Source organism: Bufo gargarizans, chromosome 6 (genome assembly GCF_014858855.1).
Source record: "Bufo gargarizans isolate SCDJY-AF-19 chromosome 6, ASM1485885v1, whole genome shotgun sequence".
Classification (NCBI taxonomy): domain Eukaryota; kingdom Metazoa; phylum Chordata; class Amphibia; order Anura; family Bufonidae; genus Bufo; species Bufo gargarizans.
Window position 1 is genome coordinate 181,685,611 of NC_058085.1, and position 17,981 is coordinate 181,703,591.

The 17,981-nt window shown below is 49.9% G+C and overlaps 1 protein-coding gene across 1 annotated transcript in view; it reads left to right on the top strand.

Moving 5' to 3' along the window:
* Positions 1-17,981, top strand: part of HEG1 (heart development protein with EGF like domains 1) — a 63,433-nt gene that overhangs the window by 2,082 nt on the left and 43,370 nt on the right. The window lies entirely within an intron of this gene.

Sequence of the window (17,981 nt, forward strand, 5' to 3'; positions counted from 1 at the left end):
ACTGCTATACTGCACCGTGTGACACAGGACCTGTACTATACCGTACTATACTGTACACTGCTATACTGCACCGTGTGACACAGGACCTATACTATACCGTACTATACTGTACACTGCTATACTGCACCGTGTGACACAGGACCTGTACTATACCGTACTATACTGTACACTGCTATACTGCACCGTGTGACACAGGACCTATACTATACCGTACTATACTGTACACTGCTATACTGCACCGTGTGACACGGGACCTGTACTATACCGTACTATACTGTACACTGCTATACTGCACCGTGTGACACAGGACCTGTACTATACCGTACTATACTGTACACTGCTATACTGCACCGTGTGACACAGGACCTGTACTATACCGTACTATACTGTACACTGCTATACTGCACCGTGTGACACAGGACCTGTACTATACCGTACTATACTGTACACTGCTAAACTGCACCGTGTGACACAGGACCTATACTATACCGTACTATACTGTACACTGCTATACTGCACCGTGTGACACAGGACCTGTACTATACCGTACTATACTGTACACTGCTATACTGCACCGTGTGACACAGGACCTATACTATACCGTACTATACTGTACACTGCTATACTGCACCGTGTGACACGGGACCTGTACTATACCGTACTATACTGTACACTGCTATACTGCACCGTGTGACACAGGACCTGTACTGTACCGTACTATACTGTACACTGCTATACTGCACCGTGTGACACAGGACCTGTACTATACTGTACACTGCTATACTGTACCGTGTGACACGGGACCTGTACTATACCGTACTATACTGTACACTGCTATACTGCACCGTGTGACACGGGACCTGTACTATACCGTACTATACTGTACACTGCTATACTGCACCGTGTGACACAGGACCTGTACTATACCGTACTATACTGTACACTGCTATACTGCACCGTGTGACACGGGACCTGTACTATACCGTACTATACTGTACACTGCTATACTGCACCGTGTGACACGGGACCTGTACTATACCGTACTATACTGTACACTGCTATACTGCACCGTGTGACACGGGACCTGTACTATACCGTACTATACTGTACACTGCTATACTGCACCGTGTGACACGGGACCTGTACTATACCGTACTATACTGTACACTGCTATACTGCACCGTGTGACACGGGACCTGTACTATACCGTACTATACTGTACACTGCTATACTGCACCGTGTGACACGGGACCTGTACTATACCGTACTATACTGTACACTGCTATACTGCACCGTGTGACAGGACCTGTACTGTACCGTACTATACTGTACACTGCTATACTCCACCGTGTGACACAGGACCTGTACTGTACCGTACTATACTGTACACTGCTATACTCCACCGTGTGACACAGGACCTGTACTGTACCGTACTATACTGTACACTGCTATACTCCACCGTGTGACACAGGACCTGTACTGTACCGTACTATACTGTACACTGCTATACTCCACCGTGTGACACAGGACCTGTACTGTACCGTACTATACTGTACACTGCTATACTCCACCGTGTGACACGGGACCTGTACTATACCGTACTATACTGTACACTGCTATACTGCACCGTGTGACAGGACCTGTACTGTACCGTACTATACTGTACACTGCTATACTGCACCGTGTGACACAGACCTATACTGTACCGTACTATACTGTACACTGCTATACTGCACCGTGTGACACAGACCTATACTATACCGTACTATACTGTACACTGCTATACTGCACCGTGTGACACAGGACCTGTACTGTACTGTACACTGCTATACTGCACCGTGTGACAGGACCTGTACTGTACCGTACTATACTGTACACTGCTATACTCCACCGTGTGACATGGGACCTGTACTATACCGTACTATACTGTACACTGCTATACTCCACCGTGTGACACCGGACCTGTACTGTACCGTACTATACTGTACACTGCTATACTGCACCGTGTGACACAGGACCTGTACTGTACCGTACTATACTGTACACTGCTATACTGCACCGTGTGACACAGGACCTGTACTGTACCGTACTATACTGTACACTGCTATACTGCACCGTGTGACACAGGACCTGTACTATACCGTACTATACTGTACACTGCTATACTGCACCGTGTGACACCGGACCTGTACTATACCGTACTATACTGTACACTGCTATACTGCACCGTGTGACACAGGACCTGTACTATACCGTACTATACTGTACACTGCTATACTCCACCGTGTGACACCGGACCTGTACTATACCGTACTATACTGTACACTGCTATACTGCACCGTGTGACACAGGACCTGTACTATACCGTACTATACTGTACACTGCTATACTGCACCGTGTGACACAGGACCTGTACTGTACCGTACTATACTGTACACTGCTATACTGCACCGTGTGACACAGGACCTGTACTATACCGTACTATACTGTACACTGCTATACTGCACCGTGTGACACCGGACCTGTACTATACCGTACTATACTGTACACTGCTATACTCCACCGTGTGACACCGGACCTGTACTATACCGTACTATACTGTACACTGCTATACTGCACCGTGTGACACAGGACCTGTACTATACCGTACTATACTGTACACTGCTATACTGCACCGTGTGACACAGGACCTGTACTGTACCGTACTATACTGTACACTGCTATACTGCACCGTGTGACACAGGACCTGTAAAATGATGTATTGTACAGATATATATATATATACAGGTCCTTCTCAAAAAATTAGCATATTGTGATAAAGTCCATTATTTTCTGTAATGTGCTGATAAACATTAGACTTTCATATATTTTAGATTCATTACACACAACTGAAGGAGTTCAAGCCTTTTATTGCTGTAATATTGATGAATTTGGCCACAGCTCATGAAAACCCAAATTCCTATCTAAAAAAATTTGCATATTTCATCCGACCAATAAAAGAAAAGTGTTTTTAATACAAAAAAAGTCAACCTTCAAATAATGATGTTCAGTTCTGCACTCAATACTTGGTCGGGAATCCTTTTGCAGAAATGACTGCTTCACTGCGGCGTGGCATGGAGGCGATCAGCCTGTGGCACTGCTGAGGTGTTATGGAGGCCCAGGAGGCTTCACTGCGGCGTGGCATGGAGGCAATCAGCCTGTGGCACTGCTGAGGTGTTATGGAGGCCCAGGATGCTTCAATGCGGCGTGGCATGGAGGCAATCAGCCTGTGGCACTGCTGAGGTGTTATGGAGGCCCAGGAGGCTTCAATGCGGCGTGGCATGGAGGCAATCAGCCTGTGGCATTGCTGAGGTGTTATGGAGGCCCAGGAGGCTTCAGTGCGGCGTGGCATGGAGGCAATCAGCCTGTGGCACTGCTGAGGTGTTATGGAGGCCCAAGAGGCTTCAATGCGGCGTGGCATGGAGGCAATCAGCCTGTGGCACTGCTGAGGTGTTATGGAGGCCCAGGAGGCTTCAATGCGGCGTGGCATGGAGGCAATCAGCCTGTGGCACTGCTGAGGTGTTATGGAGGCCCAGGAGGCTTCAATGCGGCGTGGCATGGAGGCATCAGCCTGTGGCACTGCTGAGGTGTTATGGAGGCCCAGGAGGCTTCAATGCGGCGTGGCATGGAGGCAATCAGCCTGTGGCACTGCTGAGGTGTTATGGAGGCCAGGAGGCTTCAATGCGGCGTGGCATGGAGGCCATCAGCCTGTGGCACTGCTGAGGTGTTATGGAGGCCCAGGAGGCTTCAATGCAGCGTGGCATGGAGGCAATCAGCCTGTGGCACTGCTGAGGTGTTATGGAGGCCCAGGATGCTTCAATGCGGCGTGGCATGGAGGCAATCAGCCTGTGGCACTGCTGAGGTGTTATGGAGGCCCAGGATGCTTCAATGCGGCGTGGCATGGAGGCAATCAGCCTGTGGCACTGCTGAGGTGTTATGGAGGCCCAGGAGGCTTCAATGCGGCGTGGCATGGAGGCAATCAGCCTGTGGCACTGCTGAGGTGTTATGGAGGCCCAGGAGGCTTCAATGCGGCGTGGCATGGAGGCAATCAGCCTGTGGCACTGCTGAGGTGGTATGGAGGCCCAGGAAGCTTCAATGCGGCGTGGCATGGAGGCAATCAGCCTGTGGCACTGCTGAGGTGTTATGGAGGCCAGGAGGCTTCAGTGCGGCGTGGCATGGAGGCAATCAGCCTGTGGCACTGCTGAGGTGTTATGGAGGCCAGGAGGCTTCAGTGCGGCGTGGCATGGAGGTAATCAGCCTGTGGCACTGCTGAGGTGTTATGGAGGCCCAGGATGCTTCAATGCGGCGTGGCATGGAGGCAATCAGCCTGTGGCACTGCTGAGGTGTTATGGAGGCCAGGAGGCTTCAGTGCGGTGTGGCATGGAGGCAATCAGCCTGTGGCACTGCTGAGGTGTTATGGAGGCCAGGAGGCTTCAGTGCGGCGTGGCATGGAGGTAATCAGCCTGTGGCACTGCTGAGGTGTTATGGAGGCCCAGGATGCTTCAATGCGGCGTGGCATGGAGGCAATCAGCCTGTGGCACTGCTGAGGTGTTATGGAGGCCCAGGAGGCTTCACTGCGGCGTGGCATGGAGGCAATCAGCCTGTGGCACTGCTGAGGTGTTATGGAGGCCCAGGATGCTTCAATGCGGCGTGGCATGGAGGCAATCAGCCTGTGGCACTGCTGAGGTGTTATGGAGGCCCAGGATGCTTCAATGCGGCGTGGCATGGAGGCAATCAGCCTGTGGCACTGCTGAGGTGTTATGGAGGCCCAGGAGGCTTCAATGCGGCGTGGCATGGAGGCAATCAGCCTGTGGCACTGCTGAGGTGTTATGGAGGCCCAGGAGGCTTCAATGCGGCGTGGCATGGAGGCAATCAGCCTGTGGCACTGCTGAGGTGGTATGGAGGCCCAGGAAGCTTCAATGCGGCGTGGCATGGAGGCAATCAGCCTGTGGCACTGCTGAGGTGTTATGGAGGCCAGGAGGCTTCAGTGCGGCGTGGCATGGAGGCAATCAGCCTGTGGCACTGCTGAGGTGTTATGGAGGCCAGGAGGCTTCAGTGCGGCGTGGCATGGAGGTAATCAGCCTGTGGCACTGCTGAGGTGTTATGGAGGCCCAGGATGCTTCAATGCGGCGTGGCATGGAGGCAATCAGCCTGTGGCACTGCTGAGGTGTTATGGAGGCCAGGAGGCTTCAGTGCGGCGTGGCATGGAGGCAATCAGCCTGTGGCACTGCTGAGGTGTTATGGAGGCCAGGAGGCTTCAGTGCGGCGTGGCATGGAGGTAATCAGCCTGTGGCACTGCTGAGGTGTTATGGAGGCCCAGGATGCTTCAATGCGGCGTGGCATGGAGGCAATCAGCCTGTGGCACTGCTGAGGTGTTATGGAGGCCCAGGAGGCTTCACTGCGGCGTGGCATGGAGGCAATCAGCCTGTGGCACTGCTGAGGTGTTATGGAGGCCCAGGATGCTTCAATGCGGCGTGGCATGGAGGCAATCAGCCTGTGGCACTGCTGAGGTGTTATGGAGGCCCAGGAGGCTTCGATAGCGGCCTTAAGCTCATCCAGAGTGTTGGGTCTTGCGTCTCTCAACTTTCTCTTCCCAATATCCCCCAGATTCTCTATGGGGTTCAGGTCAGGAGAGTTGGCAGGCCAGTTGAGCCCAGTAATACCATGGTCAGTAAACCAGTTACCAGTGGTGTTGGCGCTGTGAGCAGGTGCCAGGTCGTGCTGAAAAATGAAATCTTCATCTCCATAAAGCTTTTCAGCAGATGGAAGCATGAAGTGCTCCACAATCTCCTGATAGCGGCTGCATTGACCCTGCCCTTGATAAAACACAGTGGACCAACACCAGCAGCTGACATGGCACCCCAGACCATCACTGACTGTGGGGACTGGACACTGGACTTCAGGCATGTTGGCATTTCCCTCTCCCCCGTCTTCCTCCAGACTCTGGCACCTTGATTTCCGAATGACATGCAACAGTCCAGTGCTGCTTCTCTGTAGCCCAGGTCAGGCGCTTCTGCCGCTGTTTCTGGGGAATGCGGCCCCTGTAGCCCATTTCCTGCACACGCCTGCACACGGGGGCTCTGGATGTTTCTACTCCAGACTCAGTCCACTGCTTCCGCAGGTCCCCCAAGGTCTGGAATCGGTCCTTCTCCACAATCTTCCTCAGGGTCCGGTCACCTCTTCTCGTTGTGCAGCGTTTTCTGCCACACTTTTTCCTTCCCACAGACTTCCCACTGAGGGGCCTTGATACAGCGCTCTGGGAACAGCCTATTCCTTCAGACATGTCTCTCTGTGTCTCACCCTCCTGCTTTAGGGTGTCAGTGATGGCCTTCTGGACAGCAGTCAGGTCGGCAGTCTGACCCATGATTGCGGTTTGGAGTAATGAACCAGGCTGGGAGTTTGTAAAAGCCTCAGGAATCTTTTACAGGTGTTTAGAGTTAATTAGTTGATTCAGATGATTAGGTTAATGGCTCGTTTAGAGAACCTTTTCATGAAATGCTAATTTTTTGAGTTAGGAAATTTGGGTTTTCATGAGCTGTGGCCAAAATCATCAATATTACAACAATAAAAGGCTTGAACTACTTCAGTTGTGTGTAATGAATCTAAAATATATGAAAGTCTAATGTTTATCAGTACATTACAGAAAATAATGAACTTTATCACAATATGCTAATTTTTTGAGAAGGACCTGTATAATATATACTGCAGAGCGCTGTATGATATAGATATAATATATACTGCAGAGCGCTGTATGATATAGATATAATATATACTGCAGAGCGCTGTATGATGATATATAGATATAATATATACTGCAGAGCGCTGTATGATATAGATATAATATACTGCAGAGCGCTGTATGATATAGATATAATATATACTGCAGAGCGCTGTATGATGATATAGATATAATATATACTGCAGAGCGCTGTATGATATAGATATAATATACTGCAGAGCCCTGTTTGATATAGATATAATATATACTGCAGAGCGCTGTATGATATAGATATAATATACTGCAGAGCGCTGTATGATATAGATATAATATATACTGCAGAGCGCTGTATGATATAGATATAATATATACTGCAGAGCGCTGTATGATATAGATATAATATATACTGCAGAGCGCTGTATGATATAGATATAATATATACTGCAGAGCGCTGTATGATGATATATAGATATAATATATACTGCAGAGCGCTGTATGATATAGATATAATATACTGCAGAGCGCTGTATGATATAGATATAATATATACTGCAGAGCGCTGTATGATATAGATATAATATACTGCAGAGCGCTGTATGATATAGATATAATATATACTGCAGAGCGCTGTATGATGATATATAGATATAATATACTGCGGAGCGCTGTATGATATAGATATAATATATACTGCAGAGCGCTGTATGATATAGATATAATATACTGCGGAGCGCTGTATGATATAGATATAATATATACTGCAGAGCGCTGTATGATATAGATATAATATATACTGCAGAGCGCTGTATGATATAGATATAATATACTGCGGAGCGCTGTATGACATGTGTAGGACTTGTACCATATAATACAGCATGGCGCGCGGTGCGTATAATCCCTGTACTGCCCGGCACCATCTTAGACTTTGAGATGCCGGATCGGAGCTTCATCCCCACACTGACCGGCAACTGACATGAAGAGTGTGAAACTGTATTCACTCCCATCATCCCTGACCTCAGGCGCTCACAATCTAATCCTAGTATCTCATACGTTAAGTATCACTCTCATCATCCATGATCTCAGGAGCTCACACGCTTTCCCCTCTATGTCACACACAGTGTATCACCCCCATCATCCTTGATCTCAGTGTTGCATGGGGAGATTGACAATGAATCGATCTCTGGCCTCCCACTGGAGGGGTGTCCTCAGTTGCGGGCGTACTGTGATATCCGCAGGGTGACCGCGGGGTGAGCCCTGGATTAGGGGGCAATATACACTGCTCCCCAAAAGTCCGGGATATTTGGCTTGTTGGTGAAATTTCAGGATGAACCAAAAATGCCCTCTGACCTTTACAGGAGGACTTAATGTGACCTTCTCTAACCTTCTGGATGCACACGTCCAACTCTTCAATGTCTCAGGACTTTTTGCACAACTTGCTGTTCTCTAACAAGGAGCTTAACGGCAAAATTGACACCTGGTGTTTGATCCATGAATCGTCCAATACATTTCCTGGTTCAATTAGAATTGGTATTAAACCGTCCTCCTCATCACGCTGCTCACATTCTGACATCATGCGACCAAGACGACACCCAACAATTGATCAGCAGTACCTCATCATTGTGAGGCTTCAAGCAGGATGTTCTCAGATGGAAGTGGCCCCTGAGCTTAAGGCCGAATGCACACGGCCGTGTGCGGTCCGTGGAACCACGGGCTGGATTCTTGCTGAGAGCAGGAGCGCACGGCGTCATTGGTTGCTATGACGCCGTGCGCTCCCTGCTGCCACCGCAATACAGTAATACACTGGTATGATCTATACGGCCGCGTGCATTCAGCCTAAGTGTCATCAGCAGGTTGTATCAGAGATACAGAGACTGGAAGAGTCACAGAAAGGCAGAGAAGTGGCCACAACCCACACTGATGACCGCTTCTATGTGAGCAATTCTCTGCGCAATCGGGCACAGGGAGGCGAGAGTCACCAAGTGTCACGTCAGACCATCGGAAACCGTTTACATCAGCGTGGTCTGCGTGCTAGACGACCTGCAGGGTACCTGACCGCACCACCAGGCACAGGCGTCATTGTCTTGTTTGGGCCAGGGAGGGTCTACGCTGGACAAGGGACCAGACTAATATAAGTCTATTCATTCTGAGCCGAGATGATGGCCGCCAACCATGTTGGAGACGTCAAGGAGAGCGCTCTGCATCAGCCACTGTGGTCACCGGACCAGCCTTTGGTGGTGTCACAGAGCGGGCCGGTGCGTCTAGTCCGTACAGACCTGCCCTACACTGTGTGACTGGTCCAGTGACAGCCCAGACTACCTGAAGACCATCATTACTCCAGTCATGGTGCCTCTGCAGGAACAGCACCGGCCTAATGTCATCTTCATGGAGGACAATGCTCCAGCTCATCGAGGTCGCATCATTAGGGAACGGCTGCTGGAGACTGGGGGACCTCACATGGCGTGACCTGCACTTTCGCGAGACCTGAATCCCATTGAAAATCTCTGGTATCAGCTGAGTCGCTGTGTAGAGGCGCGTAACTCTGTACCTCAGAACCTCAATGACCTGAGGGCTGCCCTTCAAGAAGAGTGGGATGCCATGCCTCAGAGGACAATAAGGCAACCTGTGAACAGCAGGAGACGTCGTTGTCAGGCTGGAATTGATGCTCAAGGCCACAGGACAAGTTCACTAACATCTTGTGGCGGTATACCCAGCACTGGGGTCGGTGAGGCGCTGACATCTTGTGGCGGTATACCCAGCACTGGGGTCGGTGAGGCACTGACATGTTGTGGCGGTATACCCAGCACTGGGGTCAGTGAGGCGCTGACATCTTGTGGCGGTATACCCAGCACTGGGGTCAGTGAGGCGCTGACATCTTGTGGCGGTATACCCAGCACTGGGGTCGGTGAGACGCTGACATCTTGTGGCGGTATACCCAGCACTGGGGTTGGTGAGACGCTGACATCTTGTGGCGGTATACCCAGCACTGGGGTCGGTGAGGCGCTGACATCTTGTGGCGGTATACCCAGCACTGGGGTCGGTGAGGCACTGACATCTTGTGGCGGTATACCCAGCACTGGGGTCGGTGAGGCGCTGACATCTTGTGGCGGTATACCCAGCACTGGGGTTGGTGAGGCGCTGACATCTTGTGACGGTATACCCAGCACTGGGGTCGGTGAGGCGCTGACATCTTGTGACGGTATACCCAGCACTGGGGTCTGTGAGGCGCTGACATCTTGTGGCGGTATACCCAGCACTGGGGTCAGTGAGGCGCTGACATCTTGTGGCGGTATACCCAGCACTGGGGTCGGTGAGGCGCTGACATCTTGTGGCGGTATACCCAGCACTGGGGTCGGTGAGGCGCTGACATCTTGTGGCGGTATACCCAGCACTGGGGTCGGTGAGGCGCTGACATCTTGTGGCGGTATACCCAGCACTGGGGTCGGTGAGGCGCTGACATCTTGTGGCGGTATACCCAGCACTGGGGTCGGTGAGGCGCTGACATCTTGTGGCGGTATACCCAGCACTGGGGTCGGTGAGGTGCTGACATCTTGTGGCGGTATACCCAGCACTGGGGTCGGTGAGGCACTGACATCTTGTGGCGGTATACCCAGCACTGGGGTCGGTGAGGCACTGACATCTTGTGGCGGTATACCCAGCACTGGGGTCGGTGAGGCGCTGACATCTTGTGGCGGTATACCCAGCACTGGGGTCGGTGAGGCGCTGACATCTTGTGGCGGTATACCCAGCACTGGGGTCGGTGAGGCACTGACATCTTGTGGCGGTATACCCAGCACTGGGGTCGGTGAGGTACTGACATCTTGTGGCGGTATACCCAGCACTGGGGTCGGTGAGGTACTGACATCTTGTGGCGGTATACCCAGCACTGGGGTCGGTGAGGCGCTGACATCTTGTGGCGGTATACCCAGCACTGGGGTCGGTGAGGTACTGACATCTTGTGGCGGTATACCCAGCACTGGGGTCGGTGAGGCGCTGACATCTTGTGGCGGTATACCCAGCACTGGGGTCGGTGAGGTACTGACATCTTGTGGCGGTATACCCAGCACTGGGGTCGGTGAGGCGCTGACATCTTGTGGCGGTATACCCAGCACTGGGGTCGGTGAGGTACTGACATCTTGTGGCGGTATACCCAGCACTGGGGTCGGTGAGGTGCTGACATCTTGTGGCGGTATACCCAGCACTGGGGTCGGTGAGGCACTGACATCTGTGGCGGTATACCCAGCACTGGGGTCGGTGAGGCACTGACATCTTGTGGCGGTATACCCAGCACTGGGGTCGGTGAGGCGCTGACATCTTGTGGCGGTATACCCAGCACTGGGGTCGGTGAGGCGCTGACATCTTGTGACGGTATACCCAGCACTGGGGTCGGTGAGGCACTGACATCTTGTGGCGGTATACCCAGCACTGGGGTCGGTGAGGTACTGACATCTTGTGGCGGTATACCCAGCACTGGGGTCGGTGAGGTACTGACATCTTGTGGCGGTATACCCAGCACTGGGGTCGGTGAGGCGCTGACATCTTGTGGCGGTATACCCAGCACTGGGGTCGGTGAGGTACTGACATCTTGTGGCGGTATACCCAGCACTGGGGTCGGTGAGGCGCTGACATCTTGTGGCGGTATACCCAGCACTGGGGTCGGTGAGGCGCTGACATCGCTGCTTCTACCTAATGTCCGACTTTCCTGATATAATATCAATAACTTCTGATGTTTTCCAGAAATTTCACCCAAAAGCCAAATATAAGGACGTTTTTGTGAGCTCACAATCCAATCCCGGTATCTCATTATTTATCAGTTCCTGACCCCAGGAGCTTGCAGTCTAGTTTCCCGCTCTCGCAGTTATTATGTCCTTATTGGCTGAGACTATGAGAACAGGGACTAAGCACAGAGACCCCCCCCCTTAGTGTGGCTCCGGGTCTCGGGCCCCTGCTCTGTTATAATGAATACTTTCTAAACTCTCACTCCAGAGAAAGACGACAGGATGTGGAGTAACAATGGCCAGGAAGCAGTGCAGGGGTGTGGCTATAGGATGCGGTGACATCACACTTCTGGGGGTCCTTGATGGGGTCAGTTTTGGTTCTGCAGTCTGAAGTCTGATGTCTGTGGGGCAGAAGATCACAACTGAGAATACAGGCCGCCATAAACAGCATCATATCCTGCTGACAGAGCAGCCCTGCTCCGCGTGTATGAATGCTGATGTCACCGCTGTCTGTGTATGAATGATGACATCATCACTCACCAATACCATCATTCTCTACTGTAATTTACACTTGTCTGTATATGGTATATTATCCAGAGGTCTGTGCGCCTGATGTACCATAGGGGCAAGAAGTACTGAGTGGCGGGTAAATCTGTGGTCTCTGCACGCTACCTCTTCTCCCGCGCGGTCTCTGCACGCTACCTCTTCTCCCGCGCGGTCTCTGCACGCTACCTCTTCTCCAGCGCGGTCTCTGCACGCTACCTCTTCTCCCGCGCGGTCTCTGCACGCTACCTCTTCTCCCGCGCGGTCTCTGCACGCTACCTCTTCTCCCGCGCGGTCTCTGCACGCTACCTCTTCTCCCGCGCGGTCTCTGCACGCTACCTCTTCTCCCGCGCGGTCTCTGCACGCTACCTCTTCTCCCGCGCGGTCTCTGCACGCTACCTCTTCTCCCGCGCGGTCTCTGCACGCTACCTCTTCTCCCGCGCGGTCTCTGCACGCTACCTCTTCTCCTGCCCACCGCACACACAGCGCCAAACACTTTTCAGGCCCCCAGGGGCCCCCATTTCCTGCCTCACCTACATTGTTTATAAATAGAAGAACACGGGACAGACAAATTGTCACCGACACCGCACGTAACCATAACGAGATGAGGAGGGGGCACTAGTTGTATTGGGGCAGTGAGGCTATTGGGGGCACTAGTTGTATTGGGGCAGTGAGGCTATTGGGGGGGCAGTAGTTGTTGTATTGGGGGCAGTAGTTGTTGTATTGGGGGCAGTAGTTGTATTGGGGAGAGCAGTAGTTGTATTGGGGGCACTAGTTGTATTAAGGGGTCACATACGTAGCGGCACAGTGCATATATGATGCTGTGTTGATATTTTCGGTGAGTTCGCGGTCGACGAATAATTTGCGTACGGTGGCGATAAATCTGCACAAAATTAAAAAACGTTCTGGAAATAAAGCCTCAATGAACACGTGACCTCTGACCTGCAGCGCCGTGGGCGTGGTATTTTACTGCCTGATGACTGGAATGTGACGCACGAGGTGACACTGCGCTGTTATCTGGCGCTCACCACCGCGGTTACATGTGGCAGCCATGTTGCTGCGCCAGCACCTTCCTGTTACTGTCGCCCAAGTGTCTCCTAATCCGAGTCCAGCTGTCCCTGAGCCCCTCACAGGTCGGCGTCCCCCCGGGTAATCCTCTTACATGTCCAACCAGATTAACCCCCTGAGTACCAGGAGTGACAGATGCCACCGCCTGGATTACTGCACCTGTCACAGTAATGGTACTGTGCAGTGTATATATACACAGGACAGGAGAAGTGGTACTGTGCAGTGTATATATACAGAATAAGAGCAGATACTGAGGATTACACCCGGTATACAGGACAGGAGAAGTGGTACTGTGCAGTGTATATATACAGAATAAGAGCAGATACTGAGGATTACACCCGGTATACAGGACAGGAGAAGTGGTACTGTGCAGTGTCCATATATACAGAATAAGAGCAGATACTGAGGATTACGCCCAGTATACAGGACAGGAGAAGTGGTACTGTGCAGTGTATATATATACAGAATAAGAGCAGATACTGAGGATTACGCCCAGTATACAGGACAGGAGAAGTGGTACTGTGCAGTGTATATATATATACAGAATAAGAGCAGATACTGAGGATTACGCCCAGTATACAGGACAGGAGAAGTGGTACTGTGCAGTGTATATATATACAGGATAAGAGCAGATACTGAGGATTACACCCAGTATACAGGACAGGAGAAGTGGTACTGTGCAGTGTATATATATACAGAATAAGAGCAGATACTGAGGATTACACCCAGTATACAGGACAGGAGAAGTGGTACTGTGCAGTGTATATATATATACAGAATAAGAGCAGATACTGAGGATTACGCCCAGTATACAGGACAGGAGAAGTGGTACTGTGCAGTGTATATATATACAGAATAAGAGCAGATACTGAGGATTACACCCAGTATACAGGACAGGAGAAGTGGTACTGTGCAGTGTATATATATACAGAATAAGAGCAGATACTGAGGATTACACCCGGTATACAGGACAGGAGAAGTGGTACTGTGCAGTGTATATATACAGAATAAGAGCAGATACTGAGGATTACACCCAGTATACAGGACAGGAGAAGTGGTACTGTGCAGTGTATATATATACAGAATAAGAGCAGATACTGAGGATTACGCCCAGTATACAGGACAGGAGAAGTGGTACTGTGCAGTGTATATATACAGAATAAGAGCAGATACTGAGGATTACACCCAGTATACAGGACAGGAGAAGTGGTACTGTGCAGTGTATATATACAGAATAAGAGCAGATACTGAGGATTACACCCGGTGTACAGGACAGGAGAAGTGGTACTGTGCAGTGTATATATACAGAATAAGAGCAGATACTGAGGATTACACCCAGTATACAGGACAGGAGAAGTGGTACTGTGCAGTGTGTATATATACAGGATAAGAGCAGATACTGAGGATTACACCCAGTATACAGGACAGGAGAAGTGGTACTGTGCAGTGTATATATACAGAATAAGAGCAGATACTGAGGATTACACCCGGTATACAGGACAGGAGAAGTGGTACTGTGCAGTGTATATATACAGAATAAGAGCAGATACTGAGGATTACACCCGGTATACAGGACAGGAGAAGTGGTACTGTGCAGTGTATATATACAGAATAAGAGCAGATACTGAGGATTACACCCAGTATACAGGACAGGAGAAGTGGTACTGTGCAGTGTATATATACAGAATAAGAGCAGATACTGAGGATTACACCCGGTATACAGGACAGGAGAAGTGGTACTGTGCAGTGTATATATACAGAATAAGAGCAGATACTGAGGATTACACCCGGTATACAGGACAGGAGAAGTGGTACTGTGCAGTGTATATATATACAGAATAAGAGCAGATACTGAGGATTACACCCGGTATACAGGACAGGAGAAGTGGTACTGTGCAGTGTATATATACAGAATAAGAGCAGATACTGAGGATTACACCCGGTATACAGGACAGGAGAAGTGGTACTGTGCAGTGTATATATACAGAATAAGAGCAGATACTGAGGATTACACCCGGTATACAGGACAGGAGAAGTGGTACTGTGCAGTGTATATATATATACAGGATAAGAGCACATACTGAGGATTACACCCAGTATACAGGACAGGAGAAGTGGTACTGTGCAGTGTATATATACAGAATAAGAGCAGATACTGAGGATTACACCCGGTATACAGGACAGGAGAAGTGGTACTGTGCAGTGTATATATATACAGAATAAGAGCAGATACTGAGGATTACACCCAGTATACAGGACAGGAGAAGTGGTACTGTGCAGTGTATATATACAGAATAAGAGCAAATACTGAGGAACTCTTTTTAATTTTATACAAAAATACAAAAAATTTGCCATAAAATTTCCAAACAATATATAAAACAATATATAAAACAAGTATATACACTTACCCTACTGGCCCAGCTCCATGCAGACTATCTCATTCATACCTACTAAAAAGAGAAAATGAAACCTAGCCTAACGTAAACATCCGATCCGGCTGAACCCCGACTATATACAAATTGTTTCTAACAGAAAATAACAACTTGTCACAATAAATAATATACCATATATACATATATATATATATATATACATACACATACATATACACACACACATACATACACACATCATTTTTTTTTATTTTTTTATTTTATATATATATTTTTTTTTTTTTTTTGTTTTTTATATATTTTTATATATATTTTTTTTTTTTTTTTATATATTTTTTTTTTTTTTTTTTTTTTTTGTTATACACACACATATACGAGAAAAAACAAACCTATACTAACCCTACTAATCTATCTATCCCATCACCTTCACCCAGGGCCAACCCCCGCCTCTTGTCCCTCCATGAGGCCAGCCCTTCCTCCACCACCCACACCCAGCCCCTCGCCTCATGTCCTCCTATGTCCGCATAGTCCAGGGCTGGATGCAGGCCTCCCCACACGAAAAAATAAATAAATAAATAAATATGAACCCCCCCCCACCCCATCCCACCCAACCTAACTACACCCCACTTACCCTATCATACAATATATACATCTTATAACAACCATATCTATCTATACAAACCAATATTAAAATCCACCCGAAGGCCCAAGTTCAGTCATTTGCAAACCTTTCTTCAAAAACTCATCTTAAATACAAAACAAAAACCTAATGTGAAAGCCTCAGCCCAACACCAGGAAAAGTGCTACTGAGGCTAAGGTACATCAAAGGTGAAGCCTCTCCAGAGGTAAGAGACCCCATCCGTACCCACCTTCTCGCACTCAAGAGAGCGAACCTTCGCCAGGTCACCTAGAATGTTCCTACACACTTCTTCCACAGGGAGGACTTTCTGCTGGGTTGAAACTAAACACCGTGCGTTCCATGTGAAGTACCTGACCACTATGCTAACTACAAAAGCTGTGCATGGGTCCCTTCTTCCCAAACCTTTGAATGCTCCATAAGCCCATTCCGCATAGGAGAGGTTGGCTAGCCTAGGCCAGCCAATGGATGCGCCCACCCGTTTGTATACCTCTGTATTAAAGGGACACTGAAGCAGGAAGTGCTCCATACTTTCCAGTATGTCGCCACACTCCTCCCGGGGACAACCCCTTTCATCAGAGTTCCTATACCTCAAGTTGCCCCTTACATACAGCTTCCCGTGAAAGCAGCGCCAAGCCAAGTCCCAAAACTTCAAGGGGATCCTTGCCGAATTTAACAACTGTAAACCCCTGTCTAGATCCCGGCTTGGGCAATCCTTAAGGGCCAGGGGCTTTCGGAAGTGGGTCAACAAGACCCTCTCATCAAGGGATCTCCTTGACTGGGTCTTGATTTCCCTCACTCCCAAACCCCACCGGCGGATCACCTTCAGAATCGGGGTGACATAAGCCGGAAGATATCCGTGAGGTGTACGCAAATCCTTCACTTGCCCTCCTGTCTCCCACTCCTGGAAGAAAGGCCGAAACCAACCCCTGCAAGAGACTACCCACGGAGGAGCCCTCTCTTTCCAGAGGTTTGCCAGGTTGATCTTAACAAAGGTGTTCACGAGGAACACCACTGGGTTGACCATACCCAACCCCCCTAATCTCCTCGTACGGTATGTCACCTCTCTCTTGACTAGGTTCAGCCTATTCCCCCATAACAGTTGAAAGAACAGACTGTAAACCCGAGTCCAGAGAGGTTCTGGCAAGACACATACACTGGCCAAATAGATAAGCAAAGGGAGAAGGTAAGTCTTGATCAGGTTCACCCTTTCCCTGAGGGTCAAAGACCAACCCTTCCACTGGTCAACCTTCTGAGCGGCGATCGTGAGCCTGCTGTCCCAATTTTGGGTGGGATAATCCCCATGGCCGAATTGAACGCCTAGGACTTTGGCTGACGACTGGGGCTCTGGGAGGGTGTCCGGGAGACCGAAAGATGGATCACCCCCTCCCAGCCAGAGACTCTCACACTTATCCCGGTTAATCACGGACCCGGAAACTTCCGAGTAGCGTTCTACCTCCGACATCACGTATTCCGCCTCCCCTCCCGAGGACACGAAAACAGTGACGTCATCGGCATACGCCACCACCCTCAGAGTGGCTTCTGGCTCCTCCAGACTCATCCTGACTCCCGCCAACGGTCCTCGATCAATCCTCCTAATAAAAGGATCAATCGCAAACACGTATAAGAGCGGGCTCAATGGACAACCCTGGCGGACTCCAGACCCGACCTCAAAAGGGCTGCCAGACCAACCGTTCACCAGAGGGAAACTCTCTGCCCCTGCATACAAGATCTTTAACCAATCGACAAACCCCCCCGGCAGGCCATATTTCAGAAGGACTGCCCAGAGGTACTCGTGGTCAACCCGATCAAAAGCCTTTGCCTGATCTAAAGCCAGCATGTACCCCTTCCAGTTACCCGCCCTACTC